The 18,090-nt window shown below is 53.9% G+C and overlaps 1 protein-coding gene across 1 annotated transcript in view; it reads left to right on the plus strand.

Moving 5' to 3' along the window:
- LOC125929682 (Down syndrome cell adhesion molecule-like protein 1) overlaps nucleotides 1-18,090 on the plus strand; it is a 248,660-nt gene that overhangs the window by 95,113 nt on the left and 135,457 nt on the right. The window lies entirely within an intron of this gene.

The following is an 18,090-nucleotide window of genomic DNA, read 5'->3' on the forward strand; positions in this document are numbered from 1 at the left end:
TGTGACGTCCCCAGGACAGCAGGCCACCAGACCTGAAGGTAGGAGGGTGAGGACTGAGCCGGGAAGCGGAGGCGTGGGTGACAGAGCAGGACGGGTAGAGGGGCTGTGCCCAAATGGCAGGGCTGAGCTCCTAAGTGGCATTTTGTTGGAAGGTGCTGGAATAAACATTTGGGAGGTGGGAGTGCGGATGGAGAGGCTGGCCTCCTCCCACCCCCAGCCCCCTGCTGCTTTTGCCGAGGGGGGGAACATTTGCCCCAGCCCTCCGGCTCTTCCTCTGAAGCAGAAGGCCGCCTTGCCTCCTCACCCCCGCCCCCCGCCACCAGAGGTATCTCATCCTGAGTTCGGTGACAAATATTGAACTATTTTTCAGGAGTGTTAATTGGGATTTTTTAATTGACCATAAGCAGGTTATCAAAGCCTGTTTGTCTCTAGCGGTTGTTGATTCTCGGGGGGGGGGGGGGGGGGAGGCGCCCCCCGGGGGTTTCCCGCCCTAGGAACCCGCGGTCCCCCCCCCCCCCCCCCCCCCCCCCCCCCCCCGCCCCATTGCTTCTCTTGCTTTGGTTTTGCCTCATTTAAAAATAAGAGAAAATAGGGGCGCCTGGGTGGCTCAGTCAGTTAAGCGTCCGGCTTCGGCTCAGGTCATGATCTCGCGGTTCGTCAGTTCGAGCCCCGCATCTGAGCCGTCGGCTCAGAGCCTGGAGCTTGTTTCGGATTCTGTGTCTCCTTCTCTCTCTCTCTCTGACCCTTCCCTGTTCAGGCTCTGTCTCTCTCTGTCTCAAAAATAAATAAACGTTAAAAAAAAATAAAAATAAGAGAAAATAAAGCAAACTACATTCTGTCTTCCAAGGCAGGGCCCGAAGCGGTTTGTTTAAGAGCTGGCAGTGAACGGCTGTGTCCCTAGTGGTGATCTGGTGGAGCACAGCACGGTTAGAACATTGAAGAAGGTTCGTGGCTGGGTGGAGGGGAGCCCCTGGGCCACATCAGGGTTTCTGCTCTCGGCAGCCCCCGGGGCGCTGCTCCCGTGGGGCCAAGTCAAGCAGAGAGTCCCCGCTGTCCCATCGCTGCCCCTGCCAGGAAAGCCATGCTCCTTGCTTCTTCCTGCTGATCTTCCCTCCTCAGATACATCCTAGGAACCCGGTTGGTCATGACTGAGGTATTAGTTATTGATAGTGCAAAGTAGGTCGGTCGATAGCCGGCTGGCCTCATGCGTCTCTTTTGGGTCTAACTCCGGCATTGTGCTCTGAGCTGCTTGCTGCTTCTCTGGGCTTGGGTTGGGATCGGCTGGGATGCCCTGGTGGTCACGAGGGAGCTGGGGAGCAAGGGCCTTGCACTGCTGTCCAGGGGCCTTTAGATGGAAGGGTTTTATTGCCCTGAGCCCTGAGGCTGCAGCCGGCTTCTTCAACCTCTGCGGACCTCAGGTTAGCATCTTTGAGGCCATCTCTGCCCAGTCTGCTTGATAGGGTCATGGGGAAAATGAAGTGAGTGTTCAGGTTGCAGGGGGGGTGGCGCCAGGGTAGCTCAGTCATTGAGCTCCAGGCTCAGTGTGGAGCCTGCTCGAGATTCTTTCTCTCTCTCCTCCACCCATGGGCTCTTGCTCTTTCTAAAAAAATACATACATCCGTATCTTTTTTTAATCAGCACAGAACTAGGGGAAACTTTGGAGTACGATTATGAATACACCCATTCGTTCTTCAGATATCTGTTGAGCAGCTGCCAGGCGTGATTCAAGGCCCCCTGGTTTCAGAGTTGAATACGACCGTAAACTTAGGCTGCCCCTGTTTGGATTACCATTCCGCCTCTAGAAGCGCTGGGGAGGCCGAGCCCGGGAGGGAAGTGGGCTTTAATGGAGGGCTGGATCGGGTGGGGGCCGCAAGGGTGATTGGCTGTCTTCTGGGTCGGTTCGGGTCCCCCGCAAAGCAGATGTGAGGCGGGGTTAGACTGCAGCTGACTTACTCAGAGAAAGTTGTGTGGAGGACAAAGAGGAGAGAGGAGGGGGCGGGAGTGGGTGAGGTCCTGCTGGGCTGTACCAGCAGGGAGAGGAGAGAAGGAAGGAAAGGGCCTCGGGCAGGCAGGGCCTCAGACCACAGTGCAGCTCCAGGAGGAGTCTGTTGGGGGTGGCCCAGCTCTCGAGCCTGTGCCGGCTCCGTCGCTGGCACGGGAGCTACGGTAGGGGCCCAGGTGCCGGGGATAGAGGCCGGTGGCCAAGCACGTGGCATGGTCCTGTGGCCACCAGGTCCTGCTGCTGTGTATCACTGGCCCCTGGCCTCTAGCATCTTTCTTTTTGCTGCAACTCCCACCCCAGACAGAGCCTGGGGTGGCCTTGTGAAGTCAAAAGCCCCCGTTGATTCGCCTGGACCTAGAATCTCCTCCCCTAAGCCCACCTCCCTTCCCTCCTCCCATCTAAGAGCCTGTGTTCCTGGCCCCTTCCCTGTACACTAACCCCTCCTCACTCTGCTCACCAAGGCCAAGGCTTTCTGCGCAAGCCTGCCTCACTGCCACCTTGGCCAGCCCCTGCCCGTGTTTGCTCATGCACGTGCTGCCTGGTCCCCTCTGCTTCCCTCCATGGCTGGATTCCACCAGGGCCTGCCTTGGCCCCGTCTGGACCTGCCTGTCTGGTGGCCGTGTCCTTGCTTGATGACCAGGTAGCAACACAGGTTAAGGAATCCAGGCCGGAGTGTTAATGAGTCATAGTGACTCGAGGAGTTACCTCTTCTGGGTAATGCTGACAGGCTGACAGTTGCCAGTGCCTTAGCCCAAAAGAGTATGGCGCTGTTCCGGAATGTTCTGTGCTTGGCAATCCTAGTGGGATGGGGTGGGCAAAGGAATCCTTTTCACCTACATTCACAGCAGGATTATTCACAACAGCCTAAAGGTGGAAGCAGTCCAGGAGTCCTTCCGTGACAGGTGACTGGATAAACGGAATGCGGTCTAGACATACAATGGATGAGGTATTAGCTATTGATATTGAGCTTGGGTATTGATATTCAGCCCTAAAAGGGAAGGAAATTCTGACATGGGCTACACTCTGGGTGAACCTTAGGGACACCATGCCAAGTGAAATAAATAAGCCAGGCACAAAAAGGCATATGTTATATGATTCCATTAACATGAGTACCTAGAGTGGGGAGCTTCGTAAAGGCAGAAAGTTCAGTGGTGATTGTCTGGGGCGAAGGCGAGGGGGGAATGGGGAGTAAGTGTTTAATGGCTAGGGGGTTTCGGTCTGAGAAGATGGAAAAGTGCTGGAAATGGATGGTAGTGATAGTTACATAACAATGTGAATGTACTTAATGCCGCTAAACTATATACTTAAAATAGTTAAGATGTATGTGTGTAGTTAAATTGTATGTGTACTTTACCACAATAAAAAAAAGTGGGGGCAGAGGAAGCATGGTTTACCATAAGAGAAGAAAGAGACATGGGGCGCCTGGGTGGCTCAGTCGGTAAAGCGTCGACTTTGGCTCAGGTCATGATCTTGAGGTTCGTGAGTTCGAGCCCCGAGTCAGGCTCTGGGCTGACAGTTGGGAGCCTGGAGCCTGCTTCAGATTCTGTGTCTCCCTCTCTCTCTGCCCCTCCCCTGCTCGTGCTCTGTCTCTCTCTCTCTCTCTCTTTCAAAAGTAAATAAACATTTTTAAAAAATTAAAAAAAGGAAGGAAGGAAGGAAGGAAGGAAGGAAAGAAAGAGAGAGAAAGATTGACTCCAGGTTTGCCCAGAGAATCTCTACTTCACATCTTCCACTCAGGCTGTGCCACAAGGCAGGACCAAAGTTTCGAACACAGGTTGGAAACTGGAAAGGACTGCTGGAGGGGGTCCCTACAGATGAGAGGTGCTCCGTGAGGGCAGGCAGCTGGGTGTGGGGAGCTGAGCACAGGAACTGGGAGTCAGCCAAGCCACAGCTGTATCGCAGAGAGCTGCTAAGTCAGTGCTGTGTGACTTTGGACAAATGAGATAACCTCTCTGAGCCTTTGATTCCTTATTGATAAAATAGGGTAACAAAGTAACAGCCCCTTCCCCCTACCCCATCCCCCTCCCGAGCTGTTGTGAAGCTAAACATAATCTGTCCGCGGCGTGCACGAGGAGGTTCCTGGCAAATAGAAGGCCCTTGCTGAATGTAAGCTCGGGTACCAGCCCCTGAAGTTTGTGTGGAGGAGGTGGGGTTTGCAGGCTGTTTAAATGCCAGCGGCTGCCTCAGATGACAAGGGAGGTTGTACTATTAATGGGCGAGCATGCGAGCTGTCCTTTCCCCGGGTGTTGAGCAGGAATTTAACATGCCGAGAGCGAGCCGAATAGCGAGTACGAGCTTGTGGTGTCACTCTGAGAGATGAGCGTTTCTAGCCCCCATGTGAGTCCAGATAACTTCGAAAGGAAAGTCTGAATCGCTGGGCGCTGGGGAGAGCCCAGATGGCAGGACGTGGGGCCGCCTCCCCGCTGCACCCGGCGGGGGGTGGGGGGGAGTGGGTTGTGAGGGGAGTGTGAGGGGGACGAGCCAGGAGCCCACCCTGGGGACCGCCTCTGCTGGGGAGATGGTGGCCGGCTGACGGGCGATCAGAACACGAACGAGCAGAACTCCCTAGTTTCTGTTGCTCTGTAGTAAGTGATCTTCAAATAGCACCCTGTAAATGTCTGGCCTCCAGCCTGAGCTGTGACACCGGAACTCCTCGTTCTTGTGGTCCCTGCCCCCGTCCAGGCCTTTCCCTGTCTCCACAGCCCAAGCCAGCCGAGCCCCTCTCCGCACAAACACACCCCCGGGTGCTGTTAAGCATCCACACCGCCGGGTGTGGACCGGCTCGGTCTGCTGGCTGTGGGCCCCAAGGTCGTCTGCTGTTGGTCTGGAAGATGGCGGTAGTTGGACCCTGGGCCAGGTTTCTGGCTTTCTTCCGCCCAGTTCTTCCAGGATGTCCCTTTGTCATCAGAGATCACTCCTCCTCAAGCGTAGTGCAAACCACCAATGCGGCCCTCCCACATCATACGATGGTGAGTTGTTCAAGTGTGTGCCTCCTTGGCTAGGGGTGGGGCGGGTACCTTGCTCTCCTCAGCTGTGGCTCTCTCAGCCCTGCTGTGAAAGTAGAAAGAATGAACACTCTGTAAATGTCTTGATGCACACAGCAAGGGTACCAGGAGACGATAGGTGGAAACATATCTGCATTTGCAAAAAAAAAAAAAAAAAAAGGAAAAAAAGAGAGACTAAAAATGACAGGGGAGGGAACCACACCGCATTTAGAAAAAGATGTGAGGTCATTAGGAACTAGCTTGTGTTTGCTCAAAACGAGTCACGTGAGAAAACTCCTCTTCTGTTTGCAGAAGGACACCGGAGAAGAGAATATTATAGCCACGGGATATCTTGACTTGAATGAGGCTCTTGACAAAGACTCTCGCTGTGTCCCTGTGGGCAAGTCTGAGCAACGTGCTTGCAGGATGGTCGTTGATCCGTCAAGAGTATTGAGCTAAAGGGGCACGTGGGTGGCTCAGTTGGTTAAGCGTCCGACTCTTGATTTCAGCTCGGGTCACGATCTCACGGTTCGTGAGTTCAGGCCCCACGTCGGGCTCTGCGCTGGTGGTACGGGGCCTGCTTGAGATTCCCTCTCCCCCGTCTCGCTCTGCCTCTACCCTGCTTGCTCTCTCTTTCAGAATTAATTAATTAACTAATTAATTTAAAAGAAGAGTATTGAGCTAGGAGAGAATATGGGGCCATCCAATCTAACTCCTCCCATATGGGTGAAGAAACCGAGAGTCTAGAGGCTCAGTTTTCTAAAGAAATGCAGCCCATTGGTCCCGTAACAAGGCCCGTGGTCTATTTCTCCCAGTTCCAGAGCCTCTGCTGACACAGGGCTTTTCCTAGAGTCTGTGGTCTGTGTCCCACTAAGCAATCGGTGGCCAAAAGAAATCGGTGACTGACGTCTGCCTGGCAGGAGATGTGTGATGATGACTACAGGGCTTCAGCCTTGACCTGCCCATTGAGTAATTTATCAAGCCTTGGAGTAGGACCCAGAAGGCGTGTTGTTCAAATACGGGAATGACAGAGATGTAGTAGGGGCGGCTGATATGTTGGACCCCAGAATCAGGATCCGAAATACCTTGCAGCCTGTGGTGATGGGCTGAGAGCACGGAGATGAAACTAACAGGAATAAATGGAAAGTCCTGCACCGAGGTTTCCAAAAAAAATCAATTCTGTAAGCGTAGGCTGGGGAAAACTTGACTTGATGTAGGTTCAGGTAGCAAAGGCCTACGTGTTTGAGTTGATAGCAGGAACATCTTAGGGTGTCTTGGCTGCTCAAACAGGCACAGCAAGATGCCAAAGACAGTTCTCGCTCTGAATCAATAAAAAGTTAGATTCCAAAGCAGAGGACGTGATGCTTCTGCCACATCCCGCGCTGTTCGAATCGCGTCAGAGCCCCAGTGTTGAGCACCACACCTGGGGAGGGGCTTTGGCAAACGGAACATCTTAGAGGCGGGCACTCAGGATGGCGATGAGTCTAGAGATTTTGTCGAATGAGGCACGCTTGAAGCAATGCGAGCTGTTGGTCTGGAGAAAATGCTCAAGGGCGTTGCTCTGTGTGCCTGGCTCTGTGAGCTCCCGAGGGCAGAACTGGGGAGCTGTAGGTCGGCAGATCTGGGTCCCGGGCAGGGAAAATATTTCTGCTGGGTCTCCCCAGCCAGCAACACATCCGTGCAAACCGTGAACTCCGTGCCGCTGATGGTGGGCTAGTATAGGGCATGGATGACCCCCCTCCACCCTCGACAGGGAAGCAGATGGGAGGCGCCCCTGGGAAAAGGCTGACTTAGGTGTTCTTGAGGGTCCCTTCCGATCATTAGCGGCTATGATTCTCTGACCCTGCATTCTTTTATAAAACCAGGCTTGAGAAAAACGATGCTCCCCTTTCTCGCCCCAGTACCATTCTCCAAGCTAACTGGTCGTTTTAGTGTAAAATCCCAACCGGCACTTAGCCATTGAGCACCTACTATGAACAGAATCCTATCCTAGGTGTCTTTTTTTTTTTTTTTTTAAGCTGAATAAGATTAGTTTATTAGGTAACTTAGAAATGAGGAAAGGAAATGATGGTGATGGTAAATTTACAATATAATTCATGTTCTGGGCACACTACACAGTGTATACCTAGAATTTTATCCTTATGGCGATCCTTTATTTTTAATGTTTGTTTATTTTTGAGAGACAGAGAGAGAGCGAGCCCAAGCGGGGGAGGGGCAGAGAAAGAGGGGAACAGAGGATCTCAAGCGGGCTCTACACTGTCAGCACAGAGCCCGATGTGGGGCTTGAACTCACTGTGAGATCTCGAACCGTGAGCCTGACTTGAGCCGAAGTGGGACGCTTAACTGACTGAGCCACCCAGGCGCCCCTGGTGGTCCTTTAAAAAAAAAAAACAAACAAAAAACCAAAACATTTTATCGAGTTATGGTAGATAAGATAGATAGATACAGAAAGCTGTATATATTTAACGTATACGATGTAATAAGTCTTATATTTAGGGGGAGAGAAATACACACAAAAAGGCTTACATCCTTTTGCATCTCGTGACAGTGCAAAGCAGGCCGGGAATGGGGAACAGGGGCTGAGACAAGGAGGGGGAACCACCGAGCTTGGCCAGACGAGCTGTGCCCACGGACTGTATCACCGGGAGCCTCGCCGTAGGGGAGGGAAACCGCACCTGTCCCTCTGCAACACAGCTTAAATGCTTTATGCTCCCTTAGGCCCGGCTCTCCAGCCCAAATGGACTTATTTATTTTTAATAGAGCCCATTTGAGGTAGTTGTGTTTTCAAAGGCTGATGGACTCATAAGTACTTCTCATCCTCGCAGGTTACAAAAAATCCTTTCATCGCAGAAATGCCGAACTGGGGTTGGGTGGAGGGAGGAGAGGCCAACCCGGAAGCCCCTGGGAAGAGGAGGGGGAGGGGGGGAGGGGGGACAGGCCCCAGCCCACCCCTCCCCCACTCCCTCTCCGGAACGAACGCACAGCGTCGATGTAGTCATGGCTTTTAAACAACATTACACACACTTGTCGTCCAAGATAAAATGTTATTAAGATTAAATGCCGAGCAGGGAACGGAATCCGACTTCCCACTGTCATATTTCAGCTATGGTGAGTGATTGCCTTTCGGTAGCCCCAGCTCCTAAGCAGGGAAACGGCATTATTATCATTAATAAGCCCATAATGGGGAAGAGAAATTATAAACATTTCTGCAACAAGCGGCCCTCCAATGTTAATATTTTATGAGCACACAGAGAAGCCAGCGACTGAATGTAAATGGCAGAATTATACGTAACTGTAATGTAAACACGCATAATTGGGTTCAGCTGGTGGGAGGAGCGGGAGGCTGGTGGCCCTGGACACTTGGGCTGACGGTGGCACCCGGGATGCCCAGTGGATCCCCAAAGGCAGAAAGTCGGGAGCCCGAGGTCCCTGTCGCCAGTCTGTGTGTTTTCCGGGAGGCCCATCTCTCTGGGACTGCCTCAGGCAGTGGCACCCATGCTTCCACGCCCTGCATATCAGCCTGTGACATGGGTCACTCTAGACTTACTCTGGGGACAGACGATTACTACTGAATGCTGTTCCTGCAGCTCTCGAGTCTGTTCACGTGTGTGTTTCCTTCTCCCTAATGTGGCTGTCGTGTCGCGGGCCCGAGAACCCGTCTTCTCTTCCCGTGTCATCGCTAAGCGCACGATCCTTGTGTTGCAGGAACCCGAGGGAGATTTCTTGGGGTGTTCGTTCTGGTTTGGGTGTTCAGCCGTGGACCCTTTGGTTCAAACGGACTGTTTGATGAGAGCCCGCTGAACAAGAGAGCCCCTCTCACTGAAGCAGGGGCTGCCCAGAACCCCACCGGCCAGGCCCCCGCCTCTCCCAAGGGTCCCCCAGGCACAGCCGTAGAGCACAGCGTGAGAACTACTGAAAAGTTGCCCCCTCTCTGTTTCCAGAAGACGAAGCCGAGATCCAGAGAGATGGGACTTGCCTGCCCCAGGGGCTGAGCGAGGTCCCCTGCCCCCCGGGGAGGTATGAAACACGGTCCGGGAGAGGGTCTGGGTTCTTCCTGCAACTCTGCGGCTAACTGGCTGGTGGCCCTGGCAAAGCTCACTCCTCCTCTGAACCTCACTCTTCTGTTTGTAAAATGAATAGGGACAGCAAGATGGTCTCCAGTGTCCCTTCCAGGTCTGAAATAGAAGGCGCGTATAGTCCTCGAGGAAATCACTTCGTCCAGTGCAGCGGATGTGAAAGGCTCGTCAGGGAAACCTGCACGCCCCTGGACGCCTGCATACCTTTACTCACATCCCCAGTTGCCAGGGCTCTGCCCTTGGGCTTTAACCTTCCCCGGCAGGGGTCTTGACAGCCCTCCCCTCTCCGAATTGCCGGGTTTGCCCACAGGAGGCTCAGCCCACGGCTTGACCTGGCCGTGAGGGCAGGGACCGCAGTGCCCAGCACGCTGCCTGACCATAATAGGTGCCCGATAGAGTCTGTTGAACAATTGAATGGTTGGAGTAATGAATTGCTTAATAGTCCGTCGGTACCCTGAAGCAGTTCTCTTTTTAGCTTTACTCCATTGTTTGTTTGTTGTAATAGCGCATGGCTTTTGAAAACCGTTGAGTGACTACTGTGTGCTGGGGCCGTGCTAGTGACTGTATGCAAAGACGAGAGCACCTCTGGCTCGAAGCCCATCTCTCTGCCTTCCCCGTCCCCTGCCTCCTTGATTTTCCCTTTCCCTCCGCTCCTATTCATTATTTCTGTCTGCAGTTATGTTATTATTGGCCTTGGCAAAGAGTTTCAGGGGTGTCGTTTGTCTGAGCAACATTATGCAGAATTAAGTTCCAGGGTAATTTCTGATGCAAATACCTATCCTCCAGGAGAATGTGAATTAAGCCTGCTGGTCTCAGCTCCACAGAGGTGGCTGCATTTGAATCCAAGTCTCCGGCAGACAGGGGAGCTCCAGGGGCATATGGGACCCCCTTGGGCTCCTCCTCAGGAGACCCCAGAAGGGCCTAGGATGTGGCTCCCAGGGCAGGAGGGAGCCTTGAGCAGTCCTCTCTGTTCACCCCCCGTATCTCATCTGAGCCTCCCAGAAACCTGAGGATCTCGGCCCAGACCTCCTCCCTCCCCTCCATAAGCGTATTTGTATAACCAGCTGGCAGGAATTTTTTCTTTAAGGCAAACTCAATCTTTCTTGCTATGGGCCACTCTCCTTTAGATCCACGCTTCTCAAACTTAAGTGTGTCTACTGCTTACCTGATCTTCCTAAAAACAACGGATTCTGGGGCAGGGTCTGTGATTCTGCATTTCTAACCAGTTCCTGGGTGGATGCTCTTCCACAGGGCACAACCCAGAGTAGTGAGGCTTTAGAAGACAGAATGGGCAAAAAAAAAAAAAAAAAAAATACATAGAGAAGCAAACATATAAACAAAAATAAGTAGCCCTACTTATTTGAGTGAATTTGTATGGTCCCTTAAGCGTTTCTGGCTCTGGGGCGCCTGGGTGGCTCAGTCGGTTGAGCGTCCGACCTCCGCTCAGGTCACGATCTTGCGGTTGGTGAGTTTGAGCCCCGCATCGGGCTCTGTGCCGACAGCCAGAACCTGGAGCTGCTTTGGATTCTGTGTCTCCCTCTTTCTCTGCCCCTCTCTTGCTTGTGCTCTCTCAAAAATGAATAAACTGAAAAAAAAAAAAAAGCTTAAAAAGTGTTTCTGGCCCTGCTGAAACTACTTGGTCTGCAAATTCCTTAGCCTCTGTGAGTCTTGGCTTCCTCATCAGTGAAAGAGTAGAACGGCTCTCTCTGCGGTTGTGGTGAGGGTGACCATCACCGTGCCTGGCACAGAGAGGGGCTCAGCACCTGCCTTGGCTTCCTGCTACAACAGACACCCCTGGAAAGAGGGAGGGGGAGGGTGGCCATGCCACTTCCTGGCACTATAGGGTAGGGAAGCGATCCGTGCAACTCTGGAGTCGGTTTGTTCTGTGGGACGAGTGTCCTCAAAGGTACATGGTGGCCAAGTGCTGAAAAGGTTACTCAAGCTTCCACGGGGAGTTTGGAGGGTGCCCGCAGGGGTGAGCCGATCCCCAGCCCCCTTAGGCTGACCTCAGTTTAAGAGGGAGAAAAAAAGACTGTGTACCTCAGGATAGTATTCGGCACTTAATAGGTTTGAAGATGATGCTGGTGATTAGATAGTACATTCATCTAGGGCTTTTATTTTTTTAATTTTTTTTTAACGTGTATTTATTTTTGAGACAGAGAGAGACAGAGCATGAACGGGGGAGGGTCAGAGAGAGGGAGACACAGAATCTGAAACAGGCTCCAGGCTCTGAGCTGTCAGCACAGACCCCGACGCGGGGCTCAAACTCACGGACCGTGAGATCATGACCTGAGCCGAAGTCGGCCGCTTAACCGACTGAGCCACCTAGGCGCCCCTAGAGCTTTTATTCTTTTCGAAGTCTTTTCCCGGTTATTGTCCTTGCTGCCCTTAAAGGTGGGGGCTGCAGGTCTGCGACGAGAGGAGACAAGGAGGGGGCGAGTCTGCTTGGCTGACGATGGGCTGAGGGGGCTCCCCTCCCTCCTCTTCCCAACTACTGCTCTGCTGAGACTCGGGACCCTTGTCAGGGCCCAGCTCAGAGCACAGCCTCTCCACACTTCCTCTGCCTGGAGGTGAGAGGAGATCCCGAACCCACCCTCCACGTCCACGGAGGTGCCACCCTCCATGGTTCATGGGCACAGCCAACCGTGTTCCTGCCTGCTGGGTCTCTGGGGTTGGCACCGCAGTATCAGACGGAGTCCTTGTCTTCCCGGGACACCGTTCTGGTTTTCTCTGTCGTCGCTGCTGCTGAGAGTCCCCTTCCCCCCCCCCTCCCCCCTTCCCCCTCCCCCCTCCCCTCTCCCAGCACCGGCTCTTTCCCCAAAGGGGCCCCGCAGGAGCTGCTTTTTCTTCTTCTTCCTCCCGCAGCTGTCAAGGAGAATGGGAATGGGCCCGCCTGGTTCTGGGCCTGCAGGAAGGGCCGCCTGGGTTCCGTCTCAGGGCGCCACTGGACCCCCTCGGGACCTGGACCACACGGCTTGCTGGCCAGGAGGACACTTGTGCTTGCATTCGCCATCCCAGCCACCCAGCCTTCTTTCTCCTGAGCTCCCTGGGGGGCTTTTGTGTGGGAAGGCAGGACACCTGCCGTCTGCGAAGCTGCCCGTAATGGTTTTAATTTGTCGGAGTCTTGATTTCTTTCCTTACAGCCTAAAGAGATGACTCTCCGAAGCTTTGATTTCCTCACTTTTCAAAGGGAATGGTAATGTGAACGTCCCCGGGTCCCAGGGAGCCTTCTGTGTACCCATAACGCTGGGTACACAGACACACGGTCAATGGTGACAGGAACAAAGTGCTGCCGAAGGCCTGGGGGATTGGGATGCAGATGGGCCCCCAAATCCAAAATACCCCTGGACGTGTCCCTCCTCCTGAAGTTCCTTTAACCGTGAGCTCTCCCGCTGTCCTCCACCTCCTCCGGCCTCTTCTCCTCGGCCTCCTTTCTTTCTTGTACATCCTTCCCCACCTGCAGCCCTCGGCCTTCTACCTGGTCCACATTCGGCATGACTTCATGCACCCTGTGCCTGCGGCCCCTGGAGAGACGGGGTCCGTCAGAGACTATCCCCAGCGAGCAACCCCCTCACACAGTCATGGAGGTTTAAAGACGGTCGACGCATTCATTGTGTCGCAACCCACCTTCCCCCCCGTCTGTGCCCGCATCAGCTCTTCTTGGAGCCAAGGCGGAAGGACTTATCTGAAAGGCCGAGCTGAGTCGATGTGGGTTGTCACCATCACCGTGAGCACCGTTGTCCTGGGGCTCGTAGAGGGTATGACAGACAGACAAGCTGTACCCATGGCCAGGGCACTCCTTGCCTCTGTGGTTGGATTTCACAGGCCCTGGCCTCCCTGGTGTCCACTCTTGCTTCTGTCTCCCACCCCTGGTTATGTGCCTGCCCCTTCCTCAAAACTCTGGCTCCCTTTCACATTCAAGCACCCTCAGGTGCTTCAAGGAAACTTGAAGTCGGTAGAGCCATTCATACCTGACTGTGACTGCGTTGGCCCCCATCAGTGGTAAGGGGACTTACTTGGGGACTTACTCTCCTTACTTGCTCAGGAAGGAGATGACAGGTCTCAGAGGGGCTCATAATGGGAGCTCTGCGGAGGAGGGCAAGGACCCAGGCTGGGTAAGGCTGGGAGGCCAGTGAAATAATGACGGCTCTAGACCTGCGGTGAGAAGGCCAGGTTCTGCTCTGCCAGTGGGATGAGCAGGCCTAGTTACCACTGGGTCAAACCCAGTGACGGGCTGTCGTGTGCTCTGGAAGCGACCCACGGCTGGTACTCATGGAGGACTGTATAAGCACTTTTACTGCACTGGCCCCTGCCCCCCAGCCCCCGGCCATGTGCAGGGCGGGTCAATATTGGGGGTAGACTCATGACTGAACTCTATGCCAAGGGGTGAGCCACCCGACCCCAGTACCCCCCACCCCTGCCCTCCTCCAGCCCACCGTCCAAAGTCAGGCTGAGCTCTGTCTACTTCACGTCTTTGGCCAGGAGCTGGTGCCCCCGGGGTGGGGATAGATCCTGGGACGTCAACCCCTCTTCTCTACAGCCTTATCCCAATAGGCTGTTGCCTCTGGGCTAAATCTGGGAATGCACATTGACCAGGAGGTGCGGCTATAGAGAACCCGCTGGTGAAAAACCGTTACGTCAGGGAAAGCGATCAGAGCACATTTTCAGGGCTTAGGATTTCTCCAGGTTCTGCTTTCCAAAAGTAAGCTTGAAATGAGGTGGGCACTAGGGGTCCATTCTCACTGTCTGTAGAGTGGTGGTTGTACCACCACTAGCAATCATCATCTGCCTTCACATGGACAGGGCCGTACAACTTTCAGGACTTTGGAACCCATGCCTGATCTCACCACACCCTTGGGAGCCAGACAGGGCAGGTTTGCAGAGAAGGAAAGGCTTAGAGAGGTGGAGTTCCTGCCCAGACTCCCCCAGAAGGAAGAGTGCTTTCCACCTCTTCTTGGAGAGTTCAGAGCTCATGACAGCTCAGGGGTAGAAAGCCAAGCTTTGGCCTTTTCCAGAACATCTATCAGGGCCATTTAGAAGCCTCATCCCCTCAGCATCCTACCACAGGCCCGTTAGCTAGAGGCGATAGGGCTCCAGAACCGCCACTGGGGTCCTGTGTGCCCCGTCACTCTGCCCGGGGTCCACATTGCATGCCCTGCCCGTGACCCCGGTGTCCTTCCACATACTGACCTGACCAGAAAAGGTGAGGAAAGGGGGTGAGGGGAAGGTGGGGTGATAAGAATAGCACCTTCCTGGAAACCAGCAGGCCTGGACTCTGGCCCTGGCCATTAATTTTCTGTGTGATTTTGGAGAAGTCACACCCTCTCTGAGCTTCACTTTCCTCGTCTGTAAAAGAAGGGGCCTTAGGTGATCTCTAAGATTCCGTGCAGCTCTGAAATCCTACCCCTACGAGTCCCCCCACAATTATATTGCCCACTATAGGATCCAATGCCAACGTATGTTGAAAGACCAGGAGGAAGCCACCTGGAGGTCTCGAGATACCTCCCTTTTGATGGGGGACCTCCTCTTTGCCAAGCTTTCCTGTGACAGGCCCCGCTGCGTGGCCCCGAACTCCCCTGGGGCCCACCTTGGCTTTCACATCAGGGAACTTTGCAGGCCTTCTCCCCTGCACTGCAATAAGCAAGCAAATTCAATCCCACCTTTGGCTAAAGATCTGACAGCTGGCAAGCCCCAGCCATATAGGAAGAAAAGGGTTAGACCCTGCTCAACACCTACTTTTCCATTCTCAAGCACACACACAAATACCCTTCGGTTTTATATTACTGACTAAAAGCGTTTAACGTTCAGCGATATGTCCTAAAGCACACAGGCACATCTCATCAACACAGAAAAAGTAGCACAAAGACAGAACGGGCCCCCTCCTTCCAAACCTGCTCTTGTCTTTTTTAAAGGAAACTCCGTCCCCCCTCCCACTCTGTTCCTCCTTACCTCCGAGTCTCTGTATATAAATTAGTTAAATGATTTTGCTATGCTAGCATCTTCACCCCACACACCCTCTTTCTCTTTTTTTGGTTAATGAAATGTGTGAACAGTTTGTTCCCGGCTAAAAACAAGCACTGATGGGTTTCCTACCTTTCTGTGTGGGAGGGAGAGGTAGGTTCTGAAAGATGCGCTGACTGGTGGCGGGGAGGCCGCTGTTAGGAGGTGAGGCGGGGAGGAAGACGGAGAGTGGAAAGATCACAAAACTTCATGTGTGATCTGTCCCTCTTTCATTCTCCCTGTGCGCCAACCCTACCGTGGTCTGTTTGATCGATGTATGGGCACAGGGACCTGGGGAGGCCCCGCCCCTTTCAGAAGTGAATCAGCACATCCACAGGTTAGGAAAAACGGATTGATGCTGGGGATGGCCTGAACAGGAGGGAAAATCCTCCTAAGGGTTCATTCCTTGGCACCCCTTCCCAGGGAGGGAAGGCAAGGTGTGGAGAGGAAAATGACTACTGCCTACTGTGGGTGCCATCAGCACATAGAAATCTGTGTGCGTTTGTGTCCGTCTTTCCCTGTCCTTCCTTAAATCCAGTATCGGGACTTTGATGGGGGTAATGGCCAGGAGACAGCCAGCTGTGTGATAAGAAAATAGTCCCAGGATACAGACGGTACCCTATTTCTCCCATTTTATATGCGGGCACACGGAGGTTTTGAGACGTCGAGTAACCTACCCAGAGTCACGCACCTGGGAAATGGTGGGTCCAGGATATGAACGCAGGCAGTATGGTTCTGGAATCTACATGCCTAACCCTTGCGCTATACGGGAAGGGACCTGGAGGCAGAGGAGGATAACTAGGGGAGAATGAATGAACGGATCAGTGAGTGGACCACCCAGGAAAGGAGCATACCTTTCCCAGAGGAGCTGCCCTCAGCTCCTGGGAGGTGGCCTGGAGCTATTGTGGCCTGGCGGAAAGGGCAGATCTGGGTCTGGTCCCTGTTTCAGCCAGCTAATAACAAAGGGATCCTGGACAAGTCACATATTCTCTTTGATCTTCAGTTTCCTCATCTGTAGAATGGGGGGACTTCAGTCGATGGAAGGGCCGAGAAGCCGGCTCAGGGCAGTTCTCTCCCCTCCCACATCTGTCCATGGCCTCTCCAGCCAGCCTCTGGTCTTCATACTCTTCCCCAGGAGGGTCGCATACTTGTCACATACCTGTCTCTGTCACCCTCAGTCTCAGGGACACGGGTCAAATTGCCTCCAGAACTCTTCAGTGCACGGTGGCTTTAGGTCCCAAGAGCTACAGGGTTGGCTGTGGGTGAGGGTTTGGGGGGTGGAGGGGTGCATTTTCCTTATTGCCCCAGTGGGGAAGGAAGACACAAAAGTACTCTCTACCAGCCACCACACTCTCACGAGACTCCGGGAGTTTTGTCATGTGTCCCGCTCAGAGTTGGGCTTGAGCTGACATTCGGAGACAGACCAGAAGGTCCCATTTAACCCCCTTCACGGTTGGGGCGTGAGAGGGGCAGCATTGGTGTTGAATCGGCAACATGAGCAGGAGCTCCTCGAGATGAGGGGGGAGGGAGCCTGGAGGGACTCTCAGGCAGCAGAGAGTGGTTCACGTGAGCACATGTTCTGTTCAAGTTCACGGCTGGAGCTGGAACAGGTAGAAAGGGGGATGGCCGCTGTAGTGGTGGAGGGCATACCAAGGTCACGGGAAGACACGACCAGGAGGGTAGAGAAGGGCACCCTGAGGCCGCGACCTTGCCCTTGCGCCTTTCACGATCAGCCGCTGCCAGCATTCGAGGGGGAAAATTCTCGGTACCCGGGCACCTCACCTCGGTGACACCCCCAATTCCCAAACACCACCCAGGAGGGGAGGGTCGTCGCCTTACTGGGAACCTCACTGCAGGTGGTAGGAGGCCCCTGAAGGGTGAAGCGGGAGTGACGCGACGCAGCCAGCGCTCGAGAAAGCTCTGTGTGGTTCTGAGTGGGGCTGGTGGAGAGACTGGAGGCGGGGCGGCCAGTTAGGAGCTTAAATAATCATATTAATTTGCAGTGATGTTAATAGAAGAGGCTCCTGCGAGCTGGAGGACTTTATGTGGGTGTTTGCGATTCTTCCCAGTGCCTTAGGAGGGTGCAGTGAAGAAAAAAGTCCGAGGGTTAATTTCTTAAATTAATTAAAGAAGCTGTATCCATTAACGATGTCCTCACGTGGGTTTTGTGTTTCCTTTTTAAGTGGAGGAAGGGGCGGGTGCTGGTGGTAGGCAAGGCGGGCAAGACGGGGGTCGGGTGGCAGTGGAGGAGAAATCAGTTTCCTGCGAATTAAACGTGGAAATTCCATAAAGGCCTGGCACGTCGAGGGGCTTTTAGTTTTCCAACTTGACATCCTGCCTGACTTGGAATAGCCTGAAAAAAAAAAGGGGGGGGGGGAGGATCAGTGGGACTCTGATGCCCTGCGATCCAGCCAGGGGGCCATTCAAATTTGGGTCAGTCCCTGTCTCCAAAGTGGTTTTTCCCAGACCTGAGTGCACATGGGACTCACTGCGGGCACTTGCTAAAAATGCAGATTCTGGTTCCTTGGGCCCAGCTGGGGTCCAAGATTCTGCATTTCTAAGGAGCCTCCACGTGGTACTCATGCTGCCGGTCCAGGGTCCACAGTTCACGAGGGGCAAGACCTCAAAGCCTTGTTGATCCCAGGGCCATCCATTTGCGGAGGGGTTTGCTGGGTGCTGGCCAAGTCTGGAGGGCGTGGGACAGAGAGAGAAGGGTGAGTCTGAATCTATATGGGTTTTGGTCACTGGTCTGAAACACGCCAAGGCGGGAATCTGGGCTCAGAGGGGGACGTGGGGAGCAGAGTCCCCTCCGCATGCAGACATGCACACGCTTCGAATAACTTGCCACACCGGGGGCTTCATCCTCCTCACCTCTGTGCTCCCAGAGCTGGCCAGTCCCTGAGGAGGCATAAAATCCCTTGGCCAGCTCGTCCCGTGTCTGTGTTCACTAAGGCCGTGAACACATGCAGGCCACCAACCCCCGTGCTTCTTTGGTGGGGAGGGGCCCCAGAGGCCTTGCCGGTGGGGA

This window comes from Panthera uncia, chromosome D1, assembly GCF_023721935.1.
Source record: "Panthera uncia isolate 11264 chromosome D1, Puncia_PCG_1.0, whole genome shotgun sequence".
Lineage (NCBI taxonomy): Eukaryota > Metazoa > Chordata > Mammalia > Carnivora > Felidae > Panthera > Panthera uncia.